The sequence below is a fragment of the Mytilus galloprovincialis genome, chromosome 13, assembly GCF_965363235.1.
Source record: "Mytilus galloprovincialis chromosome 13, xbMytGall1.hap1.1, whole genome shotgun sequence".
Lineage (NCBI taxonomy): Eukaryota > Metazoa > Mollusca > Bivalvia > Mytilida > Mytilidae > Mytilus > Mytilus galloprovincialis.
Window position 1 is genome coordinate 10,496,516 of NC_134850.1, and position 17,184 is coordinate 10,513,699.

At 33.1% G+C, this 17,184-nt stretch overlaps 1 long non-coding RNA gene across 1 annotated transcript in view; it reads right to left on the reverse strand.

Moving 5' to 3' along the window:
- Nucleotides 1-7,302: 7,302 nt before the first annotated feature.
- The window catches only part of LOC143057048 (uncharacterized), a 30,160-nt gene continuing 20,278 nt past the window's right edge, over nucleotides 7,303-17,184 (reverse strand). Inside the window, exons 2-4 of the long non-coding RNA XR_012972615.1 lie at nucleotides 13,132-13,165; nucleotides 8,762-8,807; nucleotides 7,303-7,597 (exon numbers count right to left, since the gene is read on the reverse strand). This is a non-coding gene — a long non-coding RNA (uncharacterized LOC143057048). The remainder of the gene's footprint in view (nucleotides 7,598-8,761; nucleotides 8,808-13,131; nucleotides 13,166-17,184) is intronic.

Below are 17,184 nucleotides of genomic sequence, written 5' to 3' on the forward strand. Positions count from 1 at the left end.
TCAAAGGTTTTGTAAGTTTCTGAGGTGAATACTGACACCTTTGTGCTTTATAAAGAATATTTCCATAAAAAATTGAATGTGAAATACCTGAACGTATTAGAAGTCTGCATGTTGAGCTATATTTACGAATGATGTCTTTATACCGATGATAAAATTTAGTAAATGTTTTGACTAGTTTGTGATATCGAAAACTCTGGTGTAATAATTTTTCAGTAATACATAAATTTCTCTCGTTAAAATCTAAAACATTGTTACACACACGAGCGAATCGTACAAGTTGAGATATATAAACACCGTAAGATGGTGACAAGGGAACGTCACCATCTAAAAACGAATAATTAACGATAGGAAATGAAAAATCATCCCTTTTATCATAAATTTTAGTATTCAGCTTTCCATTAATGATATAGATATCAAGATCGAGAAAAGGGCAGTGGTCATTGTTAGTATGGAAATGGGGAATGTGTCAAAGAGACAACAACCCGACCAAATAAAAAACAACAGCAGAGGGTCACCAACAGGTCTTCAATGTAGCGAGAAATTCCCGCACCCGGAGGCGTCCTTCAGCTGGCCCCTAAACAAATATATACTAGTCCAGTGATAATGAACGCCATACTAATTTCCAAATTGTACACAAGAAACTAAAATTAAAATAATACAAGACTAACAAAGGCCAGAGGCTCCTGACTGGGGACAGGCACAAAAATGTGGCGGGGTTAAACATGTTTGTGAGATCTCAACCCTCCCCCTATACCTCTAACCAATGTAGAAAAGTAAACGCATAACAATACGCACATTAAAATTCAGTTCAAGAGAAGTCCGAGTCTGATGTCAGAAGATGTAACAAAAAAAAATAAACAAAATGACAATAATACAAAAATAACAACAGACTACTAGCAGTTAACTGACATGCCAGCTCCAGACTTCAATTAAACTGACTGAAAGATTATGATTTCATCATATGAACATCAGGCACAATCCTTCCCGTTAGGGGTTTAGTATCATACCATCATAACATATATGAGAAGAACATAACCCGTGTCATGCCAACAACTGTTTTTAGAATAAATGTGTTTAGTTCCGATGCAAAGACCTTATCAGTGACTCAATATTAACGCCAAAATATGCAATCTTTAATGACTTGACAACAGTATCGTAATTATATCCCTTCTTAATAAGTCTATTCAAAGGTTTTGTAAGTTTCTGAGGTGAATACTGACACCTTTGTGCTTTATAAAGAATATTTCCATAAAAAATTGAATGTGAAATACCTGAACGTATTAGAAGTCTGCATGTTGAGCTATATTTACGAATGATGTCTTTATACCGATGATAAAATTTAGTAAATGTTTTGACTAGTTTGTGATATCGAAAACTCTGGTGTAATAATTTTTCAGTAATACATAAATTTCTCTCGTTAAAATCTAAAACATTGTTACACACACGAGCGAATCGTACAAGTTGAGATATATAAACACCGTAAGATGGTGACAAGGGAACGTCACCATCTAAAAACGAATAATTAACGATAGGAAATGAAAAATCATCCCTTTTATCATAAATTTTAGTATTCAGCTTTCCATTAATGATATAGATATCAAGATCGAGAAAAGGGCAGTGGTCATTGTTAGTATTAGCTTTATTTAAAGTAAGTTCAACAGGATAAATTTCATTAATATACATACTGAAGTCGTCATTATTGAGAGCCAAAATATCATCCAAATATCTAAAAGTATTATTAAATTTGTTTATCAGATGTTGTTTCGATGGGTCTTTGCTTATTTTTGTCATAAATTGTAACTCATAACAATACAAAAACAGGTTCCGCAATAAGTGGTGCACAGTTAGATAGTATGATACTGAACCCCTAAGGGGAGGGATTGTGCCTGATATTCATATGATGAAGACATAATCTTTCAATCAGTTTAATTGAGGTCTGGAGCTGGCATGTCAGTTAACTGCTAGTAGTCTGTTGTTATTTATGTATTATTGTCATTTTATTTATCTTATTTTGTTTCATCTTCTGACATCGGACTCAGACTTCTCCTGAACTGAATTTTAATGTGCGTATTAGGGGTGTGGAAATGCTATGCCTGACTCGCCATTTGAACAACCGGAGAAGTAATTATTTTTGTCTTGGTTGCCGGTGGACAAGTAAAAAAATTTACAAGACAAAGTCCAACAAAAACATAAAATTAATTTCAAAACGTATAAAGATGTTTAATTTATGTAAAAGAAACCAATGTTCAGCAAGTAAAAACATCAATGTTCATGACGATAAATATTACATGATACCTGAAATAGATCAATAACCAAAATAAATAAAAATAAGTATGCGAACCAGAGTCGCGTAACATTGCATTGGCTTTGTCCATTGACCCGGGATTGTCGATTAGGTTTTATCCATCATTTACCGGAAGTGTCATTTCTTTAAATTTTGTATCGAGATTCAGATTGATAAATACAGTGAAACCTGGGTAAACCGAACCCTGATAAAAACGAATTTCAGTTTAAACCGAACAATTTTCAAAGTCCCGAAAAATTTCCCTATCAATTAACGTTAATCTAACCTGACAAAACCGAACCCTGTCAACACCGAATTCCGAACGCTTTTTGAAGGCTAGTTAGTAAATTTGTCTTTAAAAATTACCTGTCAAAATCGATCAATAGCAATCAAAACAAAAAAGCATTTTTAATTATTTGCATGATTTAATTAAACAAACACAGGAAGACAGAGTATCCCAGAGGGTATTTGAGGTTAATTAACTGGTGAGTTGTTATTACAAATTAATTAGCATGTTTGTGTCCATGTCTAAAGTAATTTTTTGTAAAGAAATGTTAAACTGGTCAGCTACCCCCATGGCCGATAATGACAAGGAAGGAACTTTCAGATCAGTTAAATGCACGTTACTCAAATAATTACGACCACAAACTCGCAACTGCCATTTTGTAGCTAAACTGTTTAATTAAATAATAGTTTTAAAGCTTTTCACTGGATTAAGAAGTCATGCAACACAACAAGGTATATGGCTTTCGATTGTCGGATTCTCGTTAGAGGCCCTATATATTTGATACACATGCTCCCAAAGACTTCCGTTAGCTATTCAGCAACGATAAAGTCCGAGAATAAACTGGACCCCTGCTTTTGTTTCACTCTTATCGTGTGTCGAAGTATCAATCAGCAGGTGACCAGGTTAAGTGGAGAACTCGTGTGTACAATGACATTCCAGATTCAACTACGGAATCGTCATTTGAAAGCGTCTGCGAACCTGAATTAGTCAGTGAATTATAGATGAGAAAATAATTATCAAAAGCAAAATTTCTCTTTGTCGGACATCTCACAACGACGAGCGTGATTGACGGAGTTGTGTTTGATTTATTAACAAAAATGAAGCAAAACGTTGATCATCTCTACTTATATTTTTTACATTTACATTTAAATCAACACAAAAATAATTTGTCGTCTATTGTGTCACCTATAATCCCGTGTCAGTAAGTGCCAAAATTATTTTGGTGTCAACTTCCGTTTATCTCTATAATCCGAACACCTGTGAAAACCGAACAAAACGCAAAGTCTCGTGGGTGTTCGGTTTGGACAGGTTTCACTGTACTTAATAAAAAGCTGGGCAAGCAAGACAAAAAGAGTCATGAGTCGAGTAGAAAACCTTAAATGCAAATGGAGGACACAGAGTATTTAAAAAAAAAACCAGAAGCGAGAATTTCAGACATCGTGGATATCAGATTGACCCTGGCTATCTATGGAAATTCGGAAAATAAATTAAGTTTTGTCTTATTTATAGATGTAAGGTCAACATTATTTGTTGTCAAGTGGTAAATAGAAGGGACGTTTTAATTGCCCATCAATACAATAATAATTAAATATTAATCAAGAAATAGTTAATCTATTATTCAGTTTACATTTCTTCAATCACTGTCCTCAAATTTAGTATCTGTAGCTACTGGCTACAATTTTTATTAAAAAAACTGCTGCAAAATTGTTCTTTACATGTCATTTCATTGGTTGGTTTGCTGTTAGGTTTTGTCCCATTGATGTTTATCAATTTCCTAATTTTTTACACATATTAACAAATGAATTTCATGTGTTTATAATGAACAACAGTGCTAAGTAAGAATCATATATTAGCTAACAAGAAATACTTCAATATTTATTGAAATCATCAGGGCAAGTAAAAAAAATTCTGGACAAGTAAAATTTTTGTTTTACTTGCCCAGGGACAAGTGCTCACAACAAATATTTCCACACCCCTGCGTATTGTTATGTGTTTACTTTTCTACATTAGCTAGTGGTATAGGGGAGGGTTTAGATCTCATAAACATGTTTAACCCGGCCGCAATTTAGCGCCAGTCCCAAGTCAGGAGCCTCTGTCCTTTGTAAGTCTTGTATGATTTTCAATTTTAGTTTCTTGTGAATAATTCAAAGTTTAGTATGATGTCCATTATAACTGTACTAGTATACATATTATTTAAGGGGCCAGCTGAAGGACACCTACGGTTGCAGGAGATTCTCGCTACATTGAAGACCCTTTGGTGGCCTTCGACTGTTGTCTAATCTATGGTCGGGTTGTTGTCGCTTTGACACATTCCCCATTACCTTTCTCAATTTTATTAACAGCCCAGCTATATACTGATACCATGTTTACATTCACTGCACCAGTGCATTGGTCTAAGATTTCTCTAAAGTCTAACAGCTTTTATTTTTTAATGTTTTGTAAGGGTTCAATGTTGTACATTAAAGCGAGGCTAGTCCCTATAGAAAACATGGAAATTTCTGACCAAAACATTGAATGGCAACTTTTTATCTCTTAATTGATAAAGATCCTATTTCAAACTTTCTAAGCTCCTGCAGCACAAACAATAGTTTTATTTCTATCAACCCACCATTTTTAGTGACATACTTGCATTGATCAAGATTTTGAAATCTTCCCTAATTAAACTGCAAAATTAAAACAAGATCGAACATTGGAAAACTTCATTAACTGTAAATATATTGCTACAACAGTTATGTAAAGGAAATATAAATTTGTGGCAAATTTTGATGCTTTTTCAGATAAGCCTAACATTGTTTTACTTCACTGGATTCCTAAGACAGTCAGAAATGAAATACCTTTTTTTTCAAATTTTTGGCTTTGGTTAAAAGTCCAATCTTTAAAATATATGAGTTAATCAAGTCTTTTTCTATATATTTCACATAACTTTATATATTTCAAACATATCTATATCATGTAACATATGTCCTTTTTTCACTCTTCCCTATGAAAATTTTGATGTCTTTTTGATTGCACAATTTGATGGGTCATTACTGGTCCTTTATCTTGAACTAGCAGAGTGAATATGACTAGGCATATTCAAATATAACTTATTTAAGCCCATTTATTTAAATTTTCTCAATCATTTTTTACCTGTTGTTGGTCTGCTAGTTAAATTCTTTTTGACTACATCACTATATAGCGCTTCATTTTCTTTCTTATCTTTGATAGATTGTTTGCTTGTTCTGGCTTTCTCAATAGCTTTCACTGTAAAACAAAAGGTCTAAATTACCAGTATGGCCTAAATCTTGAACAATAATCATGATAATATGATAGATTAACTATAGTATAATGATAAACACCCTTAAAATAAACAACCTGATGTTTGTTATACTTATGACACATGTGGAATTGTTCATGTTTGTTATACTTATGACATATGTTGAATTGTTCATATTTGTTATACTTATGACAATGTGGAATTGTTCATGTTTGTTATACTTATGTTCATTATCAGGTTGTTATACTTATAAACTTATGCTCATATTTTCAAGGTTACCTATTTAACACTGTAATTAAATCTTTAAACATTGTTATGTTTGGTATAAGTATTGATTTTGTTATCAGCAAATTAGACCAACTTGTAACTACACATAGGTACTTTCACTGTAAAACAACCAGTTGATACATATAGTTTGGCACTGCAAAACTGCCTGAAAACAAGAATGTGTCCAAAGTACACAGATGCCCCACTCACACATTATTTTCCATATTTAATGGACCGGGAAATTGGGTAAAAAGTTTAATTTGGCATTAAAATTAGAAAGATCATACCATATAAAGGTAACATGTGTACCAAGTTTTGAGGTTGATTGAATCATCAAAAACTACCTTGACCAAAAACTTTAACCTGAAACTGGCACTTTCATTTTATATGTTCAGTGGACCCTGAAATTGGAGTCAAAAGTCTAATTTGGCTTAAAAATTAGAAACATAATATCATAAGCAACAAGTGTACTAAGTTTCAAGTTGATTGGACTTCAGCTTCATAAAAAAATACCTTGACCAAAAACTTTAACCTGAAGCGGGACAGAGACGAACGTAGGTGGGGCATCAAAGTTTTCAACACAAAAAGTACACAGAAAAGAGCTATGTTATAGTCGGACAGTAGTAGAAACTCACACAAAAAATAGCTGAAAAATTTAAATTAGCAGTTTCAGTAAGATTGTATTTATACTTACATACGGTTTATTTTCTGGAAACTATAAAAATGCTTATTTTAGCCCTTTTTTGGCCCTTTATACATAAACTGTTCGAACCAAAACCCCCTAAATAAATCCCAGCCTTCCTTTTATGATTTCAAACCTAGTTTTAAAATTTCATATATTTCTATTTTCTTATAAATACTTAAGGATGTACTTAGGTGAGGTTAGGTGAAAATTAATAAATTAAGAAGTTAAAATTGATACTATAAGTTGATAGAGCATCAATTAAGGATAAAAATAAGCTAAAAATATTGATAGGTCATGGACCTCTTTTTCGAGATATTTGAGATTTAAAAAATGGCGGGAAAAGGCTGACTCAGACTTTTACCTTATATTTGCATTGGTATTATTAGGTCTCAAAACAAAAGAAAGAAAATTAAGAATCTTCTAAAATTTTGGTAAATGAACTTTCATGAGCTATTAAGTCTTACATGAAAAAATAAATGGGTGTTATGGGGCAAAATATTTTACATTGTATTATATGGAAAAACACCAAGGAGTCCGAACATTTGACACAAATTCCAAAACCTCACCTAAGTACATCCTTAAGTTATTATCAAGAAACCAATGGTCTTATAACTAAATAATAATCTGACACAAATGCTCACAACGACGTGGACATGAGTTTGGACCATAACTTCCAAAATCAATCCAAAAATGTTTTCAACCATATATAAAATAAAATTAACTTAATCACTCAGGAACTAAAAAATCCAATTCAGCCTTTAATTTTGAATGAACTCAGACAGAACTTCAATTCACCTGGCTTTTGATGTTGAACAACAGGAGACTCTACCTCGGCTGCTGGTCCTTTACCAACTTTGTTTTCAGCACTGACACTACATACATAATGTTTGTCCAGCTTCAGATTCTTAATGGTATAGGAGGTGACAAATGATCTGCCTCGTCCAATCTTTTTCCAGTCATCAGAATCAACCATTTTCAGGGAAATATTGTACCCAGTAACCTTTGAATCGCCAATTGCCTTTGGCCTTGTCCATTCCAAAGTCAACTTGTCATTGGTCCTCGTCTTCACCTTCAAATTTTCAGGTGCTTGTGGTACCTCTGTTGTACATGGAGATTAAATATTTAGTTGATTTCTTATCTTAAATTCAAACACATAAGTATGAAGCAGGGGAACTAGTGTCTCTAACAAGGTGGGCTTGCTCACCTGCATCTTCAACAATAGCAATTTTTGTTTAAAATTAGAGGCTAGCTCTTGTCGCTTACATGAATCTTCTGTGGTTTTGTAAATCATGTAAAATGAGTTATGAATCATAATAAATAGTATAAGATACCCTAATAATTAAAATAAAAAAGGTTATCCCACTAGTATCTTGACTTAGACAATACTTACTGAAGACCCCTTATCATTATTTAAATTAGTTTTCAAGTTAAGACCATTTGAAATTGTTGGGTTTTTTTAACAATTTTCCCTTACACTTCAATAGTTAATCCCTATGTACTATATTCAGACATGATTGCCATGTTAGTTGGATGGCATTGTGGCTTAGTTTAATTCTAATTGGCCCGTAGATTAATTAACTGCTGGAAAATAATTTTTTTAAAGAAAAGTTTACGAAAAAAATCGTTAAAAATTTACATTAAAAACTTAGTGCTTTAGTTTCAGAATTATTTACAAAAAGCTGCATTTTACTCCTATGTCCTTTTTTTAGCCATGTCTGTCATCTTGATTGGCAGGCAGGATCATCTAACAAATTTTTTTACCAAGATACCTTAATGATGATTGTAACCATGTCAGCTTAATTTTGTCTCAGTAGTTTTAGAGGAAAAGATTTCTATAAAAGTTTTATTATAAGTATATGACAATGGACTATGAGGAGGGACAATGGCAGATGCCAAGTGATGAGAAAAGCTCACATTGAAAGTGAAACAAAGGCAAACCATTTTATTGACAGATTTGATCCACAAAAATCATTCTTATAGTAAAAACAATGATAAACATTTACTTTTCATATATAATATGAATTAAGGGGGTTCACAGGTCCAAGTCAATTGTTTTTCTTAATATAGGATTTCACTATACATTGTATTTTCCTATAAATGAACTTTATCTTATACCTTTCAATTATGCTCAAAATCTGCCTTTGAAAGAAGCCTACATTTTTGTAAAAGTACCTTTTTTCTGTTGAAGTAATAGGAGAAAAATTTCATGCATTTGTATGACTTAATATTTCCAGCATTGATGATCTTCACTCAAAAACTAACCTGCACATTTAGATTTAAGAAATCTGTCACCAGGTGGAAAATTTTCCTACAAAAAAAATCAATTGTGTTTTTTGTTAAAATTTATATTCATTTCTTAGCAAACAAAAACAATAATACCTCATTTAAGAGGGTTGTACACTAAAAGCTACATAACTTATCTTACCTGAGGCCCCAACATAGATAAGCAGCATTTTAAATAACTATAGAGGCTCTGAGGAGTCTGTGTTAAGATAATTTTTTTTAATTGATGCATGAAATACTGCAACCATTATACTTTTGGCTTTCAATGTTGATTTATGATTTATTTGATGAACATTATTGCAGTTTACAGTTCATCTCAATCTATATTTATATTCAAGATAGTAACCACCAGAGTGCACACGCTGAAATGTCCCTCTTTCTTTACTTATCATTGATATTATGTTGATAGTCCTAAGTATAAAGCTTTACCACAACTGTCACATAAACTATAAAATTAACCAACAAAAATAAACATTGACCAATAAACCATGAAAATGAGGTCAAGGTCAGATGATCCATGCCAGGCAGACATGTACAGCTAACAATACTTCCATACAACAAATAAAAAGTTGACCTTATGCTTATAGTTAAAGAGAAACAGACCAAAACAGAAAAACTAAACACTGAGAAATGAACTGTTAAAATGAGGTCAAGGTCAAAATTAACCTGCGCGACAGACATATAGATCATAACATATTTCCATACACCAAAGATAGTTGACCTATTGCATAGAGTATTAGAAAAAAAAGACCATAACTCAAAAACTTAACTTTGACCACTGAACCATGAAAATGAGGTCAAGGTCAGATGACACCTGCCAGCAAGACATGTTCACCTTACAATCATTCTATACGCCAAATATAGTAGACCTATTGCTTATAGTATCTGAGATATGGACTTGACCACCAAAACTTTACCTTGTTCACTGATCCGTGAAAAGAGGGTGAGGTCAAGTGAAAACTGTCTGACGGGCACGAGAACCTAGCAAGGTATGCACATACCAAATATAGTTAGCCTATAACTTATAATAATAGAGAATTTAACATTAAAATTTTTTTTAACTTTTTATTCAAGTAGTCACTGAACCATGAAATAAAGTCAAGGACATTGGACATGCGACTGACAGAAACTTCGAAAAATGAGGCATATGTATATTCAAAGTATGAAGCATCCAGGTCTTCCACCTTCTAAAATATAAAGCTTTTAAGAAGTAAGCTAATGCCACAGCCGTCGTAGCCACCGGATCACAACCCCTGAGTCGAGCTAGGCTGGAAAAAAAAAGCAAAATTTCCTTAAAATTACTAATACAGGGCAGCAAACCAACAACTGCTTTTCTGATTCTTCTGAAAATGTCACTTGGTCACTACAACAACAACAACAACAACAACATCATATAACAAGGGTTTTTAGTTTTATCCAGGTTCTCCGCAGGGCAGAGTTTTTTAAGACCACAGTGGTCAACCCCTGAACATAGCTTGATACTGTCTGAATTTGGATTGTGATAAAATTTTTGACATAATATAGATTTTTGTCACAAAATAAATGTGGGTGTTGCTCAATTTGGTCTATGTGCATATCAAACAAAGGACATAGATGGATTCATGACAAAATTTTGTTTTGGTAATGGTGATGTGTTTGTAGATCTTTTTTGACTGAACTTTCTTCCTGCTTACAATTATCTCTATCATTAATCAACTTGGCCTAGTAGTTTTAGTGGAAAATATTTTGAAAAATTTACAGAATTTATGAAAATTGTTAAAAATAGACTATAAAGGGCAATAACTCCTTAAGGGGTCAATTGACCATTTAAGTCATGCTGACTTATTTTAAGGTCTTACTTTGCAAAAACATTATTGCTGTTTACACTGTATCTTTATCTATAAAAATATTCAAGATAATAACATGCAAAATTTTCATAAAATTTGGAATTAAGGGGCAGCAACCCAACAATTGTTTGCCTGAATGGTCTGAAAATTTCAGACCAAATATATAATGACCTAAAAACATTTTTTTTTCTGACAAATTTGCTCTTAATGCTTTGGTTTCAGATATGAGCCAACCAGATGCTCCACAAGGCCCAGCTTTATATGACCGCAGAGGTTGAACCCTGAACCGTTGGGGCAAGTATGGACACAACATTCAAGCTGGATTCAGCTCTAAATTTGGATTGTGATTAAATAGTTGACACAGCATAGGTTTCTGACACAGAATGATTGTGGTCTAATGAACTTAAAATACTTTTTTTTTCTTTGAGCAATTCACTATGCTGTTGAATATTAATCCTCTCAAAAAAATGTTTGAAGAAATTTTCTTTTTATTTATGAAATCTAAAATGAAAAAAATTTAACCCCCCCCCCCCATTTTTTTTTCACATCCCCCTTTCCCTTTATCCAAAACTGATCTCAATTCAAATTTCTAATGGAGTTTGCAACAATAACTACTCATTTAAATACATCATAAAATATTAAAATGTACCAAAAGGTGCTTGTTATCACTGAATGGTTTTAATTTATCAGTTGGTAGTAAAAGTAAATATACATTGTATATTGTATAAAACAATGATTTAAGTTGATTCAACTACTATTCTGGACAAAGAAAGATAACTCCAATCAATTGAAAATTTCTTGCTATTGCACAATATTGTGCAATTAGATATTTCTTGCCATTGCGCAATACTGTGCAATTGAAAATATTTGCTATTGCACAATACTTTGCAATTGAAGATTTCTTGCTATTGCACAATATTGTCACTGTGCAATTGAAAATTTCTTGCTATTGCACAATACTGTGTCATCTAATTACATCACAGATTGGTTATTATACTAGATATTAATGCTATTTATTTATGAGATTTTGAGTTTCGTTTTTTCATAAAAGAACACATTGTGTTGACATGTATTTGTCAAAATCAGACTTGTAATAACTCTCTTCTGGGATGTATCTTTGAAGCAATTCAGATTCAAAAGCGTAAAAACAATGAATTTATCGTAGAAGCTTTAAAAAGAGATCTATAAGAAAATATGTTTAGAGAATGGGTAATACATGTGTCAATCATGACTTCCCATCAAAAATGTAGTTGTCCTACTGGGTTTTGGTTATTAAAAGGATAGACATTGGATGAAAAATATTAATTGTTGCCAGCTGGGCGATCAGGGGGTTTTATACTGAGTGTAATGAACAGTTATTATGATATGCTGGAATAAATTGACTATCTGATTTGATCTGGAACGATATAACTAGTTGTTTTGTTCCGGCCAGAATTTTTCAACTAGCTACATTGTTCCGGGAATTTTCAACTAGCTACTTTTTTCTGGAACTTTTCAACTGCACTCGGAACAAAACAACTAGTTGAAAAGTTCCAACGGAACGAAATAACTAGTTAGAAAGTTCCGCCGGAACAAAGTAACTGGCGGAACATAGTGGCTGTTACATTTACGCATATTGTCATGACCATAAATATAGGTCATTTTTTTTTAATGACGTCATTGTTTGGTATGTAACGTCACGAACGTCAAGTTTTCATATTGTATGTGACGTCACGAACATCAAGTTTGCATATTTTTTGGCACACTAAATGCAACTATAAAAAATACAAAACACTCAAATAAATACAATAATAAACAAAATATTTTTAAAACAGCAGCAGGCAAATGGTAAGGTAACCCAGGTGCTTTGTATAAGCAGTTATTTTAAGGCTTTGAACCAAGACAAAAGCAGAACTGAAGGTAACCCAGTGCTAATCTATCGAGATCAGAAAACAGTTCATATAATATAGTACTCTTCTGTTGAAATATATGATAAAGCGTATAATACATAGCAAAATCCGTATCACATGCCGTATCACCCTCGACCAATATCATCCCTCGGGCCTAAAGGCCCTTGGGCTGATATTGATGTCACGGGATGATACGACATATGATACGGATTTTGCCATGTATTATTCTCTATATATCAACAATTCACCAAAGTTTCATGAAAATTCAGCTGAAAGCTTTTTTGAGTTATTGATAGTGTTGACAACAGAAGGATGAATCAACATACAACAGTGGGGCGATAAGAAACAATGAAGGAATCAGAAAGGACAAGATGATTGAAATATAACTCAACTTTTAGAGTCCAATGATCAACTTTAGAGTTAAACTTCACAGAGAGAAGTCAGTAAATAAGATGCAAAATTCAATTGTGTCTGATCCATTTGTCATTTGAAACAATAAAATATGTTTAAACCCACCTCAAAAAGATTTGTGAATTAATCAAGCATGCAATGAATTTTAGATAACACCCAAATATATATTTTCCGCTGAGCTCCTATGAAAACTGATAACTTATTATTTATGTAAGTTTCCTACCTGTTTGATATTATATGCTTGGTCAACTTGATTTCTGAAAAGAAAAAAAAAAGAAACATTAACACAGAGATATGTCTGGTCTACATGTATTTGTAGATCATGTTTATTTGTTATTCAATAATTCATATGTTGCAATTAAAATAGCAATACCTTAACATTTAAAGTATGCAAATATTCAAAGTCTTTTCATAGCAAATTTCATAATAATAGAATAATAGACAAACCTTGCATTTACCCCTACTTTCTATGAGGTGGGATAGGACCTTTGTTGGGTCTCAGGGATCATGTGTTTTTAAGCTTAAGATTTCGAGATTGACCCTTTAAGGATCCAGGAATTCGTTTTTCAAAATTTTGGGATGTTGAATTGGGATTGTATTTTTTTTAAAATATCAAAAATTAGCTCAAAATCTTAACTGTGATTTTCAACAATTTATCAGGGTCCAAAGTCAGAAATTTCTGCAAAAAATTAAACTCAAACTTGATCTGTAACTCATCATGGTTAACTCACATACCAAAAATCAGCCAAATATCTAAAAGTGTTTAGAAAAAAAGACTGTGTAATGGTTTGTTGTGGAATGAGCGAATGACAGAATGACTGAGACAAGGGTAAAACTATATTGCCCTGACAACTTTGTTCTGGGCCATAAAAAAAACTATGAAAATAATACATTGAACTTTATATCTAATTTTGAAAAATATGTATTTTCTATAAGGTTACATATTAAAAAATCTTAGAGGACAGATTAGCAACAAAGTACATTTTTTTTTACTTTTGTTAGCACCTCATACGGAACATACAAATCATTACTGGATTCAATTCTTTTATTGGATCTAAATGGAAGACTTAAATTTGTAAGTATTTCCCAGCATATGCTTAACTATAAAGCCCCCTTACTGAAGCCTACTTAGATAACAGATACTGAGATAGGCAACAAAGCAACAACACAGCTCTTAAGAAACAATTAATCATATAAAATAAGAAGATGTGGCCATGGTATGAGTGCCAATTAGCCAACCTTCCATCCGAGTGGCATTGTATATGAAGTCACCAATTTAGGTCAAATAATAGCCTTATTTCTACATCAAGCCTTGGCTTCCTTTGGATCCATTTGAAGCTTTTCTCTGGAAGACAATTTTATAATAGTATGTTTTTCCAATAGGTTACTATGTTACACTAAGGGCCACTATAGGCAACTTTCTAGGATAAAAAAGTAAGAATGCTAATTCAAGTTTACATCTCATAAGAAACATTCATGTCATATATTATTCCTATCACTATGAGTGATTCATGTAAGAATTTTTTATGTAATTCCTAAAACTAGGTACCCTGATGGTAGCTTTCTGGGATGACAAATCAGTGACAAGGTTACAAAACTTGGTAGGTAACCTGGTAAGCACCTCATCAAGAACATAAATACAATATTTGGTTTCAATGAATTCAAAGGTTCTTATAAAGAAAGAAGATGTTGGTTACATAACTATTGGTAAATAACACAGTTGCAACTATATGTACTATCCTTAATGGTTGCGCCCAAAACATCGATAAGGACAAGTTACAGATATATCCAGCCATTTTCAAAAAAGTAGAGGGGAGGTCCCAACCAAGGAGAAAAGGGTGGATGGGGGTCCAACTTTATGTCCCCATTCAAATGCATTGGTCGTCAGAAAAAAAGGGTTTCAACCTCCGGAACTCGCCCCTGTATCTGCCACTGTTTATGTCACATTTTGAAAAAGCCTCATATAAACTATTTTAATCGAATTTAAACAGTTACAGGAAACCAGGTAAAACACAATATTGGATTTACTCATTCCTATGCTTTTGCAACCAAAGAGTCATGGTAAATTAGACAACATCAAACAGGTCAACCAGGTCGTTAATGCTGTGGTATGGCAAGGAACTGTTCAGGGTAAGGTGTTATTTAGTAAATGACATCAATTGTTTATAATCTGGTGTTTGGCGATCAGATAAGTTATGTAAAATATAGTATCCTTTTCGTCATAGAAAAACCAACAGAGAATGAATTTTCAGTTGTCTTGGCATAGGACCAAAATCTTTAAAAATTACCAATATAAATAAGATTAACTTCCAAATTTCAACATTCCTTAGTAGAATGATATAAATTCATGTCTATGTTAACGGGAGTCACATGTGGAGCTATATCTGCTTACCCTTCCGGAGCAACTGAGATCAACCCCAGTGTTAATGGTGAGGTGTGTGTTGCTCAGACTTCAGTTTTACATGTTGTGTTTTGTAAACTATTGTTAATGTCTGATTGTCTTTTTTTCTTCTTTTTTTGGTGATGGCGTTGTCAGTTAATTATAGACTTCAGTGGCGGATCCAGAAATTTTCATAAGTGGGGGCCCACTGACTGACCTAAGAGGGGGCCCGCTCCAGTCACGCTTCAGTGATTCCCTATATAAGCAACCAAATTTTTTCCCAAAAAGGGGGGGCCCGGGCCCCCTGGGCCCCCCCCCCCTAAATCCGCCTATGGAGTCTGTGAGTATGAATGTCCCTTTGGAATCTTAATTTCGCCTATGTTTTAATGTTTTCAACTATAGAAAAACAGCATACTGAGACTGTTTTCAATTGTAATATTATAAAATAAAATGTATGGCTACTAGGGATTAAATTTTCAGAGAAGAATTAAGCGGCTTGATATTTAAAGCAGTGTGTACATTTGATTTTAAAAATACTAATACAAGACAACGTTAACCATGTAGGCTACTAATTTTCCGCCACTTGTTTCACATCAATTCGTATTATTGATATTAAATCTAGGAGATGTAACGCTACAATACCTTAATATTTAACATCGTACATCAGTATTGTAATCAGTGAAAAAAGGCTCAGTATAGTGAGTGATTTCATCAATGTTTACATTAAAATAAAGGGTATACAAATTTATATGTCCAGTTCCCGGGTTTCCTTATCGGTTGTCCATATTTCTTTGTCCCATTAGGTTTCTTTTTCGTTTTCTTTTCATTTTACAAGAAACAAGAGGCTGTCACATTTATTTGTGTCCTGGCAATATCACAAGAACCATAACTGATGAACGGTGAAAGTGAAAATCGTCAATATCAAATTTGACCTGCATTTTGTCATCAGTATCAACATATTAAAATTTGAAAGAGCTTAGGTTGAATGGTTCATGAGTAAATGCAACAACATGAATGGAAACGCCATTTTTTTTATCTTTCAAGAACCATAACTCCTGAACGGTAAAAGTCAAAATCAACATTATTTAACTTGACCTCCATTTTGTCATCAGTAACAACATATGAAAATTTGAAAAGCTTTGGTTGAACAGTTCATGAGTAATTTAAGCACTGACATGACTGGAAACGACATTTTTCAATCTTTCAAGAACCATAACTCCTGAACAGTAAAAGTCAAAATCGTCATTCTTGAACTTGACCTCCATTTTGTCATCAGTAATAACATATTAAAATTTGGGAAGCTTGGATTGAACAGTTCATGCAAAACTGCACGGACAAGACTGGAAACCTCATTTTTCAATCTTTCAAGAACCATAACTACTGAATGCCCGGTAAAAGTCAAAATCGTCATTCTTGAACTTGACCTCCATTTTTTCATCAGTAACAACATAGGAAAATTTGGGAAGCTTTGGTTGGACAGTTCATGCATAAATGCACAGACACGACTGGACACGCCATTTTTCAATCTTTCAAGAACCATAACTCCTGAACGGTAAAAGTCAAAATCATTCTTGAACTTGACCTTCATTTTGTTGTCAGTAACAACATGTTAAAATTTTAAAAGCTTTTGATGAATGGTTCATGAGTAAATGCACAGACAACATTTGTTTGCCGCCAGCCCGACCGCCCTACTGCTGACTGCCAGCCGTACATCCCCAAATCAATAACCGAAATTTTTGTCACAAAAATCTGGTTAAAAATACAACGAAAGTTACAAATACACACCAATCATAATGCAAAGCAATTGAAGAAGAATCGCAGAAAAAACAATGAAAAGCATTTCCCCAACCTATCTTAGGATCGAGTTGAAGGACCATCTTTTTAGGCCGTATGTAG